The sequence below is a fragment of the Dendropsophus ebraccatus genome, chromosome 1 (genome assembly GCF_027789765.1).
Source record: "Dendropsophus ebraccatus isolate aDenEbr1 chromosome 1, aDenEbr1.pat, whole genome shotgun sequence".
In the NCBI taxonomy this organism is placed as follows: Eukaryota; Metazoa; Chordata; class Amphibia; order Anura; family Hylidae; genus Dendropsophus; species Dendropsophus ebraccatus.
Window position 1 is genome coordinate 18,636,705 of NC_091454.1, and position 14,765 is coordinate 18,651,469.

The following is a 14,765-nucleotide window of genomic DNA, read 5'->3' on the forward strand; positions in this document are numbered from 1 at the left end:
TTTTTGTGCGCCAACTAATAGAAAATCGTACTAAAAAAGCAAGTTATGGGGAAATTTAAATGGGTACTCCAGTGAAAAATCTTTACGTTCAAATCTACTGGTGTCCAAAAGTGCCAGATATTTGTAATTTACTTTCATTAAAAAGTCTCTAGTTTTCCTGGCACTTATCAGCTGCTGTATGTCCTGCAGGAAGTTGTGTATTTTTTCCAGTCTGGAGAGCAGGAGAGGTTTTCTATGGGGATTTACTACTGTTCCTGACATGGACAGAGGTGGCAGCAGAGAGCACTGTGTCACACTGGAAAGAATACACCACTTCCTGCAGGATATACAACAGCTGATAAGTACTGGAAGACCTGAGATTTTTACATAGAAGTAAATTACAATTCTATATAACTATCTGACACTTTCTGCCCTGCAGGAAGTGGTGTATTCTTTCCACTCTGGAGAGCAGAAGAGGTTTTCTATGGGGATTTGCTGCTGCTCTGGACAGTTCCTGACATGGACAGAGGTGGCAGCAGAGAGCACTGTGTCAGACTGGAAAGAATACACCACTTCCTGCAGGACATACAGCAGACTGAAAGTCTTGAGATTTTTTTTTATAGAAGTAAAGCACAAATCTTTGACACTAGTTGATTTGAAAAAAAAAAAAAAAAAAAAATATATATATATATATATATATATATATATATATTTTCAAATCAACTAGTGTCAGAGATTTGTGTTTTACTTCTATAAAAAAAATCTTAAGACTTTCAGTCTGCTGTATATATATATATATATATATATATATATATATATATATATATATATTAATAAATGTTAAAAGAATTGCTGAAGTTCCCCTTTAAAATGAATGTTACAGTAGGTGCTTAATTCTCCTGCAGTGCCCCCGCAGGAGAAATTGAGTATTACAGATTCAGTTAAAATCAATTGACTATGTGATAAATAAATGTTGCAGTAAGAGTCCAATAAGGAAAAATATTCCATCCGAGGGAGGAGTCAACAATCAAGGGGTGTGGCTTTGTTAATTTGAAGGCATGATTGTGCTACAAAGGCTGTACATTTTCATTTCTAAGACCCCTATTGCTCCTTTTGAAGGGGTTGTCCAGCGAAAATCTTTTTCTTTCAAATCAACTGGTGCCAGAAAGTTATATAGATTTGTAATTTACTTCTATTAAGAAATCTCAAGTCTTCCCATACTTATTAGCTGCTGTATGTCCTGCTGAAAATATTGTTTTATTTTCAGCCTGACACAGTGCTTTCTGCTACCACCTCTGTCCATGTCAGGAACTGTCCAGAGCAGGAGAGGTTTTCTATGGGGATTCATAGAAAACAGAGACAAGAATTCCTGGCTTGGCCAGAGATGTCAGCAGAGAGCACTGTGTCAGACTGAAAATAAAACACCACTTCATGCAGGGCATACAGCAGCTGATAAGTACTGGATTTTTTAATAGAAGTAATTTACAAATCTATCTAACTTTTTGATACCAGTTGATTTGAAAGAAAAAGTTTTTCGCCGGACAACCCCTTTAAGGTCATCCCATGGATATAAGCATGGCGACGCCTAATGGTCAACGTATTCATAATTTTCCAGGAAGAACAAAAATGGAAGAGCAGAATTTCGAATTTCTCTTTTATTGGGATGTAAGAATATATTGGAATGTATCGGGGGTCTTGGATTGCTATGATACTCGCTTAGGCAAAAGATCTCACAATATAAAGAGGAGAACATACGGTACCGTGGCCTCAGGCGACAAATTTCAGATCTGTTTTTCTCCCCGATGTATTGAAGTAGTTATTGTGTTCTATGTTCTTGAAGGCGAGAACATGCGCCGCATCTGGATGTAATCTATGACACCAGCAGATCGAGCGCTGCTCTTGTAGTGGAGAATTTTATTATTTTCAGTAAGCCGAGGAAAAAGAAATCTAAATTGCTTTAGTCCTGTCAGTCAAGTTTCTGGAAGGTTCCTGACAGAAACAGCTTCAAATAGTGAATGATAATGTGACGGAGGTGCCGAGAATTTCCGGAACGCGGATTCTAATTGATCAAGTCTTCTGATATTAACAGATAAAAGTGGAACCACTTAAAGGGCATAGAATATAGAAATAGAGAAAGATGGTGGCTTACTTCCTGAAACAGCACTGAATGGAGCCGTGCAATACCAGGGGCAACCACGAGGGGCGCTGTTTTTGGAAAAGGCCATATTTATCTAATGCTTTTTAAAGGGAACCTGTCACCCCCCCGTAACGGGGTGACAGGCTCCCGACCCCCCGTTAGAGACCCCTATACTTACCTCATCCCGCCGGGTCCCGCTTCTGGATTCGGTCGGGTCCCGGAGATCTCAGCCGCTGCAGCCCAGCGCGCGCGCTGAGAGATGAGTCCAACACCCATAGAGAATGACAGGAGAGTCCAGCGCTCCGTCATTCTCTATGAGCGTTGGACTCATCTGTCAGCGCGCGCGCCGGGCTGCAGCGGCTGAGATCTCCGGGACCCGACCGAATCCAGAAGCGGGACCCGGCGGGATGAGGTAAGTATAGGGGTCTCTAACGGGGGGTCGGGAGCCTGTCACCCCGGCACGGGGGGTGACAGGTTCCCTTTAACCCTGTTTAAAGGGGTTGTTATTTTAGATAAATTTTTTATTTTTTTTTGATCCCCTTATACCAAAGCTGTGTACCACACCCAGGTCAATGGCTAGCGGGCCTCTTGAGCAGGGGCGTAGCTAATGTCCCTTGGGCCCTGGTGCAAGAGTTCAACTTGGGCCCCCCCCCCCCCCGTTCCTCGACCAAGCGATGCGATACATAGATAATAGCTAGAGGCAGATATTACCAATAATACCAGTATATAGGAAATATTATCACCATACATATTACCGCCATACTGTTACTAACAGAATCCTGTATACTGAGACTGATATTACCAATAATACCAGTATACAAGGGGGAAATATTACCACCACAACCACTACCATCACCACCATATTGTTATTGACCAAATCTAGTATACTAAGACCAATAAAACACTGTACCAGATTACAAGTAACAAATACCACCACATACTGACTAACACCACCGCATACTGACTAACATCCACTGTACACAGATCACCATCACCTCATCCAGTCATATAGAGGCAGCCCCATCTCTACACAGGCTCTGTACACCATATACATTACAGTGCAGTTATATCAAGTGACTCACATTGGACGTCTTCTCTAATTGGAGTTCTTTCCTTTTCATCTTCTTCTCCATCTGTCCTGGGCCGTCATGAGAACTTCTCCGAGCCACGAATCCACAGAATCTGACAGACAAACATATTAGGCTCCTCATACTGGCACCATCCTCATCTCTATACACACTGCACATCTGTATTGGCCCCTTTACACCCTCATTAAAGTGACTGTACCACAAGGCCCAGGCTAAAGCACTGGAGGCGGCCGACCCACCCTTAGTGGGAGGAAACCCCCGCACCTCTATGATAGGGATCCATTGATTCTAATGGAGACACGTCATAGAGGGGCTAGGGTTTCTTCCCACTGGGGGTGGGTCGGTCGCCTCCAGTGCTTCAGCCTGGGCCTGGTGGTACAGTCACTTTAAGTGGGTAGGCTGACTATGTCATCCCCATGATAGTATATGCCCCCCTCTGTGTAGATGGTCCCTAGCTCAGTCTTCCATATAGATGGCCCCTTGTGCATCTCCTTTGTGCAGCCCCTCTCTGTGTAGTCCCCCTATAGTAGATTCCCCCTCGTTTAGTCCCCCTTATAGATGGCTCCTTTGAAGTCCCCCTTATAGATGGTCCCCTCTGTATCCCCTATAGTATACACCCCCCCCCCCCTGTGTAGTCCCCCTTATAGATGCCCCCCTCTGTGTAGATGGTCCATAGCTCAGTCTTCCATATAGATGGCCCCTTGTGCATCTCCTTTGTGCACCCCCTCTCTGTGTAGTCCCCTATAGTAGATTCCCCCTCGTTTAGTTCCCCTTATAGATGGCTCCTTTGAAGTCCCCCTTATAGATGGTCCCCTCTGTATCCCCTATAGTATACACCCCCCCTGTGTAGTCCCCCTTATAGATGCCCCCCTCTGTGTAGTGTCCCTTACAGATTGACCATTTCTGTGTATTCCCCCTTAAAGATGCCCCCTGTGTTGTCCCCCTCTGCCCCCATTTTAGATGGCCCCCTGTGATGTCACCCTTATAGATGCCCTCCTTACAAGGCCTCCCCTTATAGATGGCCCCCTTATGTTGCCCCCCCCCCTTATAGATGCCTTCCTGTGTTGTTCCCCTTATGTTGCCCCCCCTTGTAGATGGACCACTTATGTTGCCCCCCTTCCTTTTAGATAGCCCCCTGTGTTGCCCCCCTTACAGATGGCTCCTCTATGTTGTCCTCCTTATGTTGCCCCCCCCTTATAGCTGGCCCCTCTGTGTTGCCCCCTTATACATGCCCCTCTTATGTTGTCCCCCATATTGATGCCCCCCCCTTATAGATGGCCCCTCTCTGTTGCCCCCCTTATACTGCCCCCCATGTAGATGCCCCCACTGTGTTGTTCCCCTATACATGCCCCCCTTTTGTTGCCACCCCCCTTGTAGATTGCCTGTGTTGTCCTTTTATATTTGTCACCTGAAAAGCAGATAAAAACAAAGAAAAAAAAAACTCACCTAACACCTCGCTCCCCCGTCGCAGCTCCCTTCTCTTCTATTCTTCTGAGGTGTCGGACGGGCCCCCGGCGATGCTCAGCTTCCCAGTGGTGTCCCCGGCATTCCCGGGCAGCATATGCACAAGAGAGCTCAGTGTGCGCTGCCGGGGCTGTTACTTCCGCGACGCGCTCCCTGACCCGGAAGTAACAACTCCGGTGCACACAGCTCCCTGGTGCCTATGCTGCCCGGGAATGCCGGGGACACCACTGGGAAGCTGAGCATCGCCCGGGGCCCGTCCGACACTGACTCTTATGACCGCAAGTGAAAGAATGCTTGCGGTCACAAGAGTGATCAGTGCGACGGGAACCCGCGGCGGAGGACGTCCGGGAGCAGGGGATAGATTGTTGGGCGCGGGCCCCCCTCGACGCCGGGCCAGGTCGCAGCGGCGACCCCTGCGACCACGGTGACTACGCCACTGCTCTTGAGCCTTTGTGGTTCTGTACAGCGCTCCTGTCTGAGAACAATAACTCAAAGTTCTGAAGAAGTTTAATATTCCATTGTGTAATGAATCCTGATTTGCGAGAAAGGTGAAGCATAAAACAGCTGACTAGAGCGGAATAGCGTCGGGTTCATTTGAGAGCAGGAGCGGCGGAGCTGGATACGATTACTGAACTGCTCAAAGCCTTTTAGTGTTCTGCATGAATGTAATTAATGATATGGAGTGTTCCAGCAGTACGGATACTCCTCTATGCGGTATGGTGTCCCGGAGTGCCAAGAGCACAGGCATACAGTATGCTATATGATCAATGTGTTACAGGGATTTCCCACCTCAGACACTTATGTCCACCTCAGGCTAGGTGCTATAGGCGCCAAATACTGTATATATATATATATATATATATATATATCCAAAAAACTAAATCTCTCATGACCAAAGGCAGAATCCTGGCTGCAGCCACAAGAGTGACTGGCAGAGCAGAGAGCCAATGACTGCTTGCTCTGTCAGTCCACTGTATTTAATTAAAGGTGCCAGTTAGGAGCCCATATGGTTAAATACATACAGTAGATGCAGGAACAGACTACCGTCTGCTTAACCCCTTTTGTACTGCAGTGTGTAATTGACCCAAAGTTCACTTAAATGCTGCAACACAAAAGAGGATTAAAAAGCAGAAGACAAGGAGATCTCTGCTTCATTGCTTGTGCACTGATAACCCTTTACCTCGAAGCTTGCAGCCGGAGAACAGAGGTCAGGGGTTATCAGAGCAGTGAAGCAGAGATCTCCTTGTCTTCTGCTTTTTAAGCCTTTTTTTGTGTTGCAGCATATAAAGATGTAGCCAGACTTAACATGAGTTGTAGCCAGGGTTAAAGGGTTAACTTGATCACAATAACGCGTTTAACTTGACCTAACAACATAGTGTTAATCAACATAGGATCAAGTTAATCCTGGCTACAACTCATGTTAAGCCTGGCTACATCTGTAAGTGAACATTGGTTCACTTACATGCTGCACTACATAAGGGGTTAAGCAGAAGGACACAGGATGGCTCTTATCTTCCGTGTGCATCCCCCCCCCCCCCCCGCGGCTCAGGCCCCATAGCAGCTGCCTGGCCTGCCTTTGTGGTAGCTACGCCCCTGAATGGGGCCCAATCCACCCTCACAAGGTTGGCAGCATGCAGGTAAGTGGTGCCAAGGGCAGTATATGTTTGGGGCAGTACGGTACAAGGATAACGCCCTTATGGGTGTTTGGAAAAGCTAGATCCAGTCCTGGGAAACTTCTCCCAGCTTCCTAGGACTGGAGTCCAAAGGCAGACAGCTGACAAGCCAACCGACGAGCCTTCGCTAGTACTGTAAATTGGCTCATCCCTACTAACAATGCCTTGAACTACCCAGTACCAAAGAGTACGAAACAAACCAGGGCCGGGCCCTCTCTCTTTAGGGGTCTTATACCAGTCACATGATTTGTCTCAATGGTTACACCCAACTATACTACCCAACCCCAGGATGTCTACATGGAAAATTGTGGTAAAAGGAAAAGCCATAATCACCAAAATGTTAAAGTTGACTGAAGGTGGAGAATCCATTCAATAGTTACTAAATACTGTAAACTTTATTGGCTGTTTGGATTAATACTGGGAGTCTATGGGCATCTTCTCCATTACTAGACAGTGCTTTATTGTACTGTTTTATTTTATTATACTGTTATACAATGCCATTTATGATGATGACTATAAATAACCGGGGCAGGGGCTTCCCATAGTATAAATTGATGACTAGTGTCAATGTGCTGGGTGTAAAGCCCACCTGCCCAGCATCTAGTTATTATGGATGGCAATTATATCCAGCTGTAAGCTTCCTTCCTTTGACTTTTAGGCCGTGCATCTATCTCTTGTGCACCTGGCCGTCCCGGGGTCCGTTCCTGGCGGTATCATACAGACAGCTGGCGGATGACAGTAGTTTAATTGGTGTCACCTTTTAAGCTGATAAGGCTGCAGGGCTCGGAATTAGGACAGATAAATGCACATTTGTAACACATGGCAGGATGGGGGTTGGGGGTTATTTGCAGCGTGTAGATGAGAAATGCGCATCACCCTGTTACCGTTCCATTCAGGTTTTTTGCTGTATGAAGCCATAATAGGACACAGCTACTATCCCTTCATACATCTCTATCCTCTATCCAGCTGTACATCAATACTCTGTAACTTTCATTCTTATGATCAGCAGGGGTCCCAGAGGTCAGACCCCCATGGATCATAGTGATTGCACATCCTAGTGATCCATAGGAGCATGTCACACTGCCATTACATGAGCCAGACACCCTGAACGACATCTCTGATCGTGTAAGGTCTGACCGCTGGGATCCCCAATGATCTCAGGACAGGCACCTCAGAACTGAGCAGTGAGTAACGCATAGTCATTGTCATTAGTTATTGTCTATGACACTGCCAAAAATACATGAACACTGTATTCAGTTATCTCTGTCTGCTCCATAGATAGTTAATGGAGTGATGGTGCACTTAAAGGGGTACTCTGGCAAAAAAATCTTTTAAATCAATAGGATATAGATCTGTAATTTACTTCTACTTAAAAATCTCAAGTCTTCCAGTACTTATCAGCTGCTGTATGTCCTGTAGGAAGTGGTGTATTCTTTCCAGTCTAACACAGTGCTCTCTGCTGCCACCTCTGTCCATGTCAGGAACTGTCCAGAGCAGTAGTAAATCCCCATAGAAAACCTCTCCTGCTCTGGACAGTTCCTGACATGGACAGAGGTGACAGCAGAGACTGGAAAGAATGCAGCACTTCCTGCAGGACATACAGCAGCTGATAAGTACTGGAAGACTTGAGATTTTTAAATAGAAGTAAATTAATTATTCAAACATTTTTTTAAATTGTCTGGAGTACCCCTTTAAGTGTCTCCATTGCAAGGGGTCCCTTGGGATGTTATCACTGCGGGCTGGAGTGGTGTAGTGACCCTCCCGGACTATCGGTACTGCCACCCACAGAAAGGGGAAATGTCCCAAGGATGTGGTGTATACTGTGCTGGTGCGGAGTGAAGAATCACAAAGTCTCTTTATCATAAATAATCTCTTGTTTACTTAAAAAATTCTTAGGGTACAGCAGGACATACAGATGTGCATTGACAGGATACAGTACACTTGATGGAACCCTTGATAAAACACTTGATAATACACTTGACAATACAGGATTCAGATCTGTGATAAGAGTAAAGTGAGGAGTACAGTCGCACCGACTGAGTTGCGTGTTGAGGGAGACGTAGAAGAATCAGAGGAGCAGAGAGGAGGATGTCGTGAGAGTCCCAACCCAAGTAGTAATGTGCTCTGCTGGGATGTTGGAGGATGAGGTAGAAGTATACTGAAGAAGAAGAGAATACTTGTGCCTGTGTTTTGACTTTTAGGTCTTCGCAAAACCTTATGCCCACCAGTGTCGGATGACCCGTCCTATGAGGGTGTCACAAGCTCCAGACCATGTTACGTGGGATGAGCGGACTGCTGAGGTTTCCCTGCTGACAACAGCACTGCGAGATAAAGATCCTAGGTTTTTAGCAACTTTGCTCTATCCGGATCAGTTCCTAGCTTGTTTGCTGTCTGTGGATACTGTCCTGCACTGTTACTCTCCTAGTCCACGACGTGGGTTTAGATTATCTTTGACGTGTCCTCTCCTGTGAGGGGTTTAACACTGCATAGTGTTTAGTAAAGTGCTTGAGGAGAAACTGTTAGGTGCCTCTTGTCTTGCTTCCTCACCATACAGGAACCTGACTAAGACTGCTTATGAAGGCTGGGGGGGGACCTGGCAGAGGGCCAGGGCCCAAAGGGACCACTGTAGGGAGCGTTTTAGCTTGTGTCCTTCCCCTACAGAGTCTAGTGACAAAAGACCTCTAAACTTCCTCTACCCATGTGACTTCCTATCTCCAGCATATCCAGGTGCTGTGAATGGGTGAAGAGTGCATAAGAAGAAGCAAAGTAAGAGATGATAGGACAGAAGAAGAAGGTACTTCCATAGGTTCACAGATCCACGTGACACACAAATAAACAATTACCCTTTCCATACTTCAGCCGTGCGCCATCTAAGTACATATATCTATATCACTTTATCACTACTACATCCCCACTGACTTACAATAAGTACAGGCTTTTGCAAAGGGTGTAACTAATAGCAACACCCGTGGTGGGATACCACATATGGAGAGTGGTGGCAATTACCAAGTGCACTCCCGAAAGTCTCTTATGAAGACCAACCATCGCCTATCACACTGGTACTGGGCAGCAACACAAACGCCTTAAAGAGGTCTATTGTTGGGATTCCCCTTTAAATGACTCTCGTCCTGATAGAGACAGATGTAACTTCCGTACTGATTTAAGCTGGGATGAAATTTCTCGCTGTGGTTGTGCCAAGGCTGTTACCTATTTCCCGGCATTTGGCTCGGATCTGATGGGCATTAGCTGCTCTATGGCAATATACAAACTGAAAATATGTCAGAAACATCTGCAGCAATTTACAAGCCTAGTATAATAAGGAAGGATCCCCGCAGCCTGTCAGTCTTGTGTAACATTCTCCCATAGGAGATTATACTGGTCTGCTATTTAATATCATACACGGCAGACGGGATGTCTGACTAAAAGGGCACGAATGCCGCTACTTGCCATAAAAGCCTTTAGTGCTGCATGATTGTTTCTGGCATCATATATACAGTTACATAATAACATCACTATAGCTATTAGCAGTCTGCCGTGTTGGTAAAGACGGCAGATGTTATAGTGCTGGATGTCATAGCGTAGACACGAGAAAGATGCAAACTAATCTTTAGAGCTGTCTCCTTTCCTTACGGATGTAGCCACCCTTACCTTTCCGCTAATTTTGTTAAAGTGTACCAGTCACTTTAAAAAAAAAAAATTTGTGGGAGAGAAGTCAGAACTTTTGAATGTACTAGCACGTGAGGGAAGGAAGCGCTCAGCGATGGTCTTCTCTCCCTGCTCAATCAAACTAGTTCTATTATTAATGAACTGTATCCCGTACAATCAGCATTATCAGACTTACTACAAGAGGGTTGACCGTAAATGGTTCCAGCTCCACCCACAGGCCCACCCCTGCACAGGCCCACCCCTGCACAGGCCAGACCCTTCACAGGCCCACCCCTGCACAGGCCAGACCCTTCACAGGCCTACCTTTGCACAGGCCAGACCCTTCACATGCCCACCCCTGCACATGCCCACCCCTGCACAGGCCCACCTCTGCACAGGCCCACCCCTGCAAAGGCCAGACCCTTCACAGGCCCACCCCTGCACAGGCCAGACCCTTCACAGGCCTACCTTTGCACAGGCCAGACCCTTCACATGCCCACCCCTGCACATGCCCACCCCTGCACAGGCCCACCTCTGCACACGCCCACCCCTGCACATGCCCACTCCTGCACAGGCCCACCTCTGCACACGCCCACCCCTGCACACGCCCACCTCTGCACATGCCCACCCCTGCACATGCCCACTCCTGCACAGGCCCACCTCTGCACACGCCCACCCCTGCACACGCCCACCTCTGCACATGCCCACCCCTGCACATGCCCACCCCTGCACAGGCCCACCTCTGCACATGCCCACCCCTGCACAGGCCCGCCCCTGCACACTCCCACCCCTGCACACGTCCACCCCTGCACAGGCCAGACCCTTCACACGCCCTTCACTGCACAGGCCAGACCCTTCAAACGCCCACCCCTGCACACGCCCACCTCTGCACAGGCCCACCCCTGCACAAGCCCACCCCTGCACACGTCCACCCCTGCACAGGCCAGACCCTTCACACGCCCACCACTGCACAGGCCAGATCCTTCACACGCCCACCCCTGCACACGCCCACCTCTGCACATGCCCACCCCTGCACATGCCCACTCCTGCACAGGCCCACCTCTGCACACGCCCACCCCTGCACACGCCCACCTCTGCACATGCCCACACCTGCACATGCCCACCCCTGCACAGGCCCACCTCTGCACACGCCCACCCCTGCACACGCCCACCTCTGCACAGGCCCGCCCCTGCACACTCCCACCCCTGCACAAGTCCACTCCTGCACAGGCCAGACCCTTCACACGCCCTTCACTGCACAGGCCAGACCCTTCACACGCCCACCCCTGCACACGCCCACCTCTGCACAGGCCCACCCCTGCACACGCCCACCCCTGCACACGTCCACCCCTGCACAGGCCAGACCCTTCACACGCCCACCCCTGCACACGCCCACCTCTGCACAGACCCACCCCTGCACACGCCCACCTCTGCACAGGCCCACCCCTGCACACGTCCACCCCTGCACAGGCCAGACCCTTCACACGCCCACCCCTGCACAGGCCAACCTCTGCACAAGCCCACCCCTGCACAGGCCAAACTCTTCACAGGTCCACCCCTGCTCAACTCATCTATTTCTGTTATCATCCTATTGGCCTGATTTATAGGACAGGGGTAGAGATGAGTGAATCTCCTAAAATTTGTTTAGGGTCAATTCAGATTTTATTTGGTTTCATTGTCTAATATGAATTTGGTAGAAACCGATCCCAGTGAATATACCAGTGAGTGTACGCAGCAAGGCCTCCAGCATCCCTGCTACTCAGTGCACATGGACAGGGACTCCTGGTAATATTTTCTGTGGTGCCCTACTGTATCAGAAAGTATGTACAGGAGCAGGGACTGCTGTAACTTAGTCCCATTTGCTGGGCACCATAGATGATCCATACAACATTGGTGTTTACCTCTGGGTATCCACACACATTTGGAGAGTGTCCAAACTTTCTGTAGCACCAAGGGGCCCTGCTTCCGGCCTGTAGCTGGAGTTTGCGCTGATGCCCCAAAGTGATGGCCCCGGGGGCGTGGAGATAAGTTTTGTGCAATGTGGGAAACACAGCCTTGTGGGTACTCTTCCCTGTGGTGGTAGCATATTCGCTTACAAACTTGAGCTTTTTTAAAAAAAATATAATTAAAAAAACATTGTAGCCCCTCCCCCTTTTTCCATAACCAGCCAGATTAAAAAAAAAATGAATAGCAGAAGCCTAGGGTAAGAAGGGCCAGGTGTGTCATTGCTTTAGGATGGGTAGTACCGGGCTAATGCCAGTATCCCTATGGCGGTGGGTACTGGGGTAATTGTTTATTGAAATAAAAACACCTCTTGTTGACCATTTTATTAAAAAAATAAATAAATAAATAAATAAAAAAATGCTGGTCATCTTTGTAGTCCACTGAATCCCAGGATACTGGTATTTCAAAAACAAAAAAGAATTAGAAAGAAAACTGTTGTAAACCACATTGGGTTATTTTTTTCTCCATAAAAGCAATGTAGGAACAGAGCCTAATACTAACCCTTCCTGACCTATTATACACATAGTGTGTGCTTACTGTCACTGAGATCACTCTCCACCCATTTAAAGAGGTTTTGTCCAAATCATGTCTATAGTGATGCATTATGTTAAATGAAACATATTACCAATGTACAAGCATTACTTAAAATGTATCGTTTCAGAGATATAGACTCTGTAATCCCCCATGTGCTGCTTAGCTTCAGAGCCTGATACCCTAGGTAACAGCCCGCCAGGCATCCTCTTTCTTGTGTCGCACATGCTCAGTTCAATCACAGTCACATGATCTGTCTCATTAGTACTGGCAGTTGGTTTTCACTTCACTTGCAGACAAGGGGGATTGTGGCAAAGTGTCTGCGCTGTTGCCTGGCAACAACGTGTCTGGGCACGCCCATGACATCACATCAGGACCCGACAAGCAGTGACAATAAGTAAGTGACATAATTGGTGATGTCATCCCAGGGCCCTAGAAAAGAAGGTGCAGAGCCCCAGATTCTCTGTTCTTAGGAACTCACTAGCGATCACACTGCCTGTATTACCTGTGCGTTCTGCCTGCGTATACTGTCAGTTTATTTCTAGTGTTTTTGATTTTCATCAATCTATGGATAGAGAGGAGAGGATTGACAGGGGTCTTGCCATTTTTGGCAACCTCCTGTGCTATGTGGTTCCAATTCTGGTGGGCTGTCTTTCCACCAGACACCCGCTCACCTTGATTGAACCCTTGATCAACCCGCTGAGCTGGGGCAATTCCATCAGCGACCCGCTCAGCTGGGACAACGCCAGCAGGGACATGCAGTGGCCAAATGCTACGATCAGAGACCTGCCCAGGTTGAACTCTACCATCACCAACCTGCAGTGTCCCAACTTTACCACCAGAAGTTTGCAGAGGCCCAGCTCCAACACCAGCAATCTACAGGGTCCAAACACCACCACTGAAGAGCTGCTATACCAGAATGTGACCACTGGAGACCCGATCAGCCTGATCTCGATCACCAGCCATCTACACAGCATGGAAAGCACCTTCTTTGCCCTGGTTAGCTGGATCACCGCTATCAGTGATGTGCTCAGTTGGGTGTCCACCACCAGCCGCCTGCTGAGCTGGATTTTCACTGATAGCCACCTGCTCACCTGGATCACTGCCATTCTTGAGCAGCTAAGTTGGGTCACCACCACCAATGATATCATGTCCTGGATCACCACCACCAGCGACTTCATCATCTGGACAACCACCCTCAACTGCAGCAGCTCCCTGGACATCTGGACAACTGTGACCAGCTGGATCCCCCCCACTACCACCGGTGAGCTGCTAAATTTGATGGGCAGTGTCAGCGAGAAGCTTGTCTGGATAGCCACAACTATTCAGCTTCTCTCGTGGGTGACTAGCCTCTTCAATAGGTGGTCCTGGCTCATAACCGCCAGTGAGACATTAAGCTGGATCAACACGACCTGCAGGATGCTGATCGGCTGTATGACCACCACCAGACTCATACTGAGATGCTTCACCAGCACAGAGGAGCTAAGGAGATGCATCGCCATGATATCCCAGGAGCTGCTCCGTGGCTTCCCCGCCACCACCGCCACACCACGCTCCGAGGGGCATCCCCACCGCCGCCAGAGAATTATTTAAAATACTAAATAAATGTTTTATTTGACAAAAATGTGTATTTATTGTTATTAGGAAATAGACATGGGGGGAATTTAGTATACACCAGCACCTTATATGTTGGTTTAAAGCAAAAATACATTGGAGTATGGTGTCCCAAGTGTGTAAAAATTACAGTGTGAGACAATATAAACACTATACACTGTACCTGTCAGCTTGGCTTCCCTAAAGATGGCCGCCCGACAGTACACACCATTATTGTGTGAGGTGAGGAGGAAAGGGGAACTACAACAAACATGGACGGCACACAGGAGCGCCCCCTGCTGGTCACTCTCCTCCTCCAGCTCTTCTCTCTCCCACTGGCTGTATGAGTATACTCTGCCTGTTTTTTCTGCCGACCACCAGACAAAAACACCCGGTGGGCGGGGGTCTCGGTAGATTTATAACACAGTGTCCTTTTTTCCAGATAGTAACCAATCACAGCTCAGCTTTCACATATTAAATTGTTTAGGTAAAGAAAAAGGGGAGCTCTGATTGGTTGCTATGGGCGACTAAGGGAAATGTATTGTGCTGTCCTATAGTAAGCGACCCATAGCAACCAATCACAGCTCAGCTTTCATTTCTCACATTGCTCTGGGAATATGAAAGCTGGGCTGTGATTGGTTGCTATGGGCA

The 14,765-nt window shown here is 47.8% G+C and overlaps 1 protein-coding gene across 1 annotated transcript in view; it reads right to left on the reverse strand.

The window, feature by feature from the left end:
- The window catches only part of PRMT8 (protein arginine methyltransferase 8), a 165,095-nt gene extending 150,545 nt beyond the window's left edge, over window positions 1–14,550 (reverse strand). Inside the window, exon 1 of the mRNA XM_069952906.1 lies at window positions 14,299–14,550. The gene's annotated coding sequence lies outside the window, so the exon portion shown is untranslated. The remainder of the gene's footprint in view (window positions 1–14,298) is intronic.
- Between the last annotated feature and the right edge of the window lie 215 nt (window positions 14,551–14,765).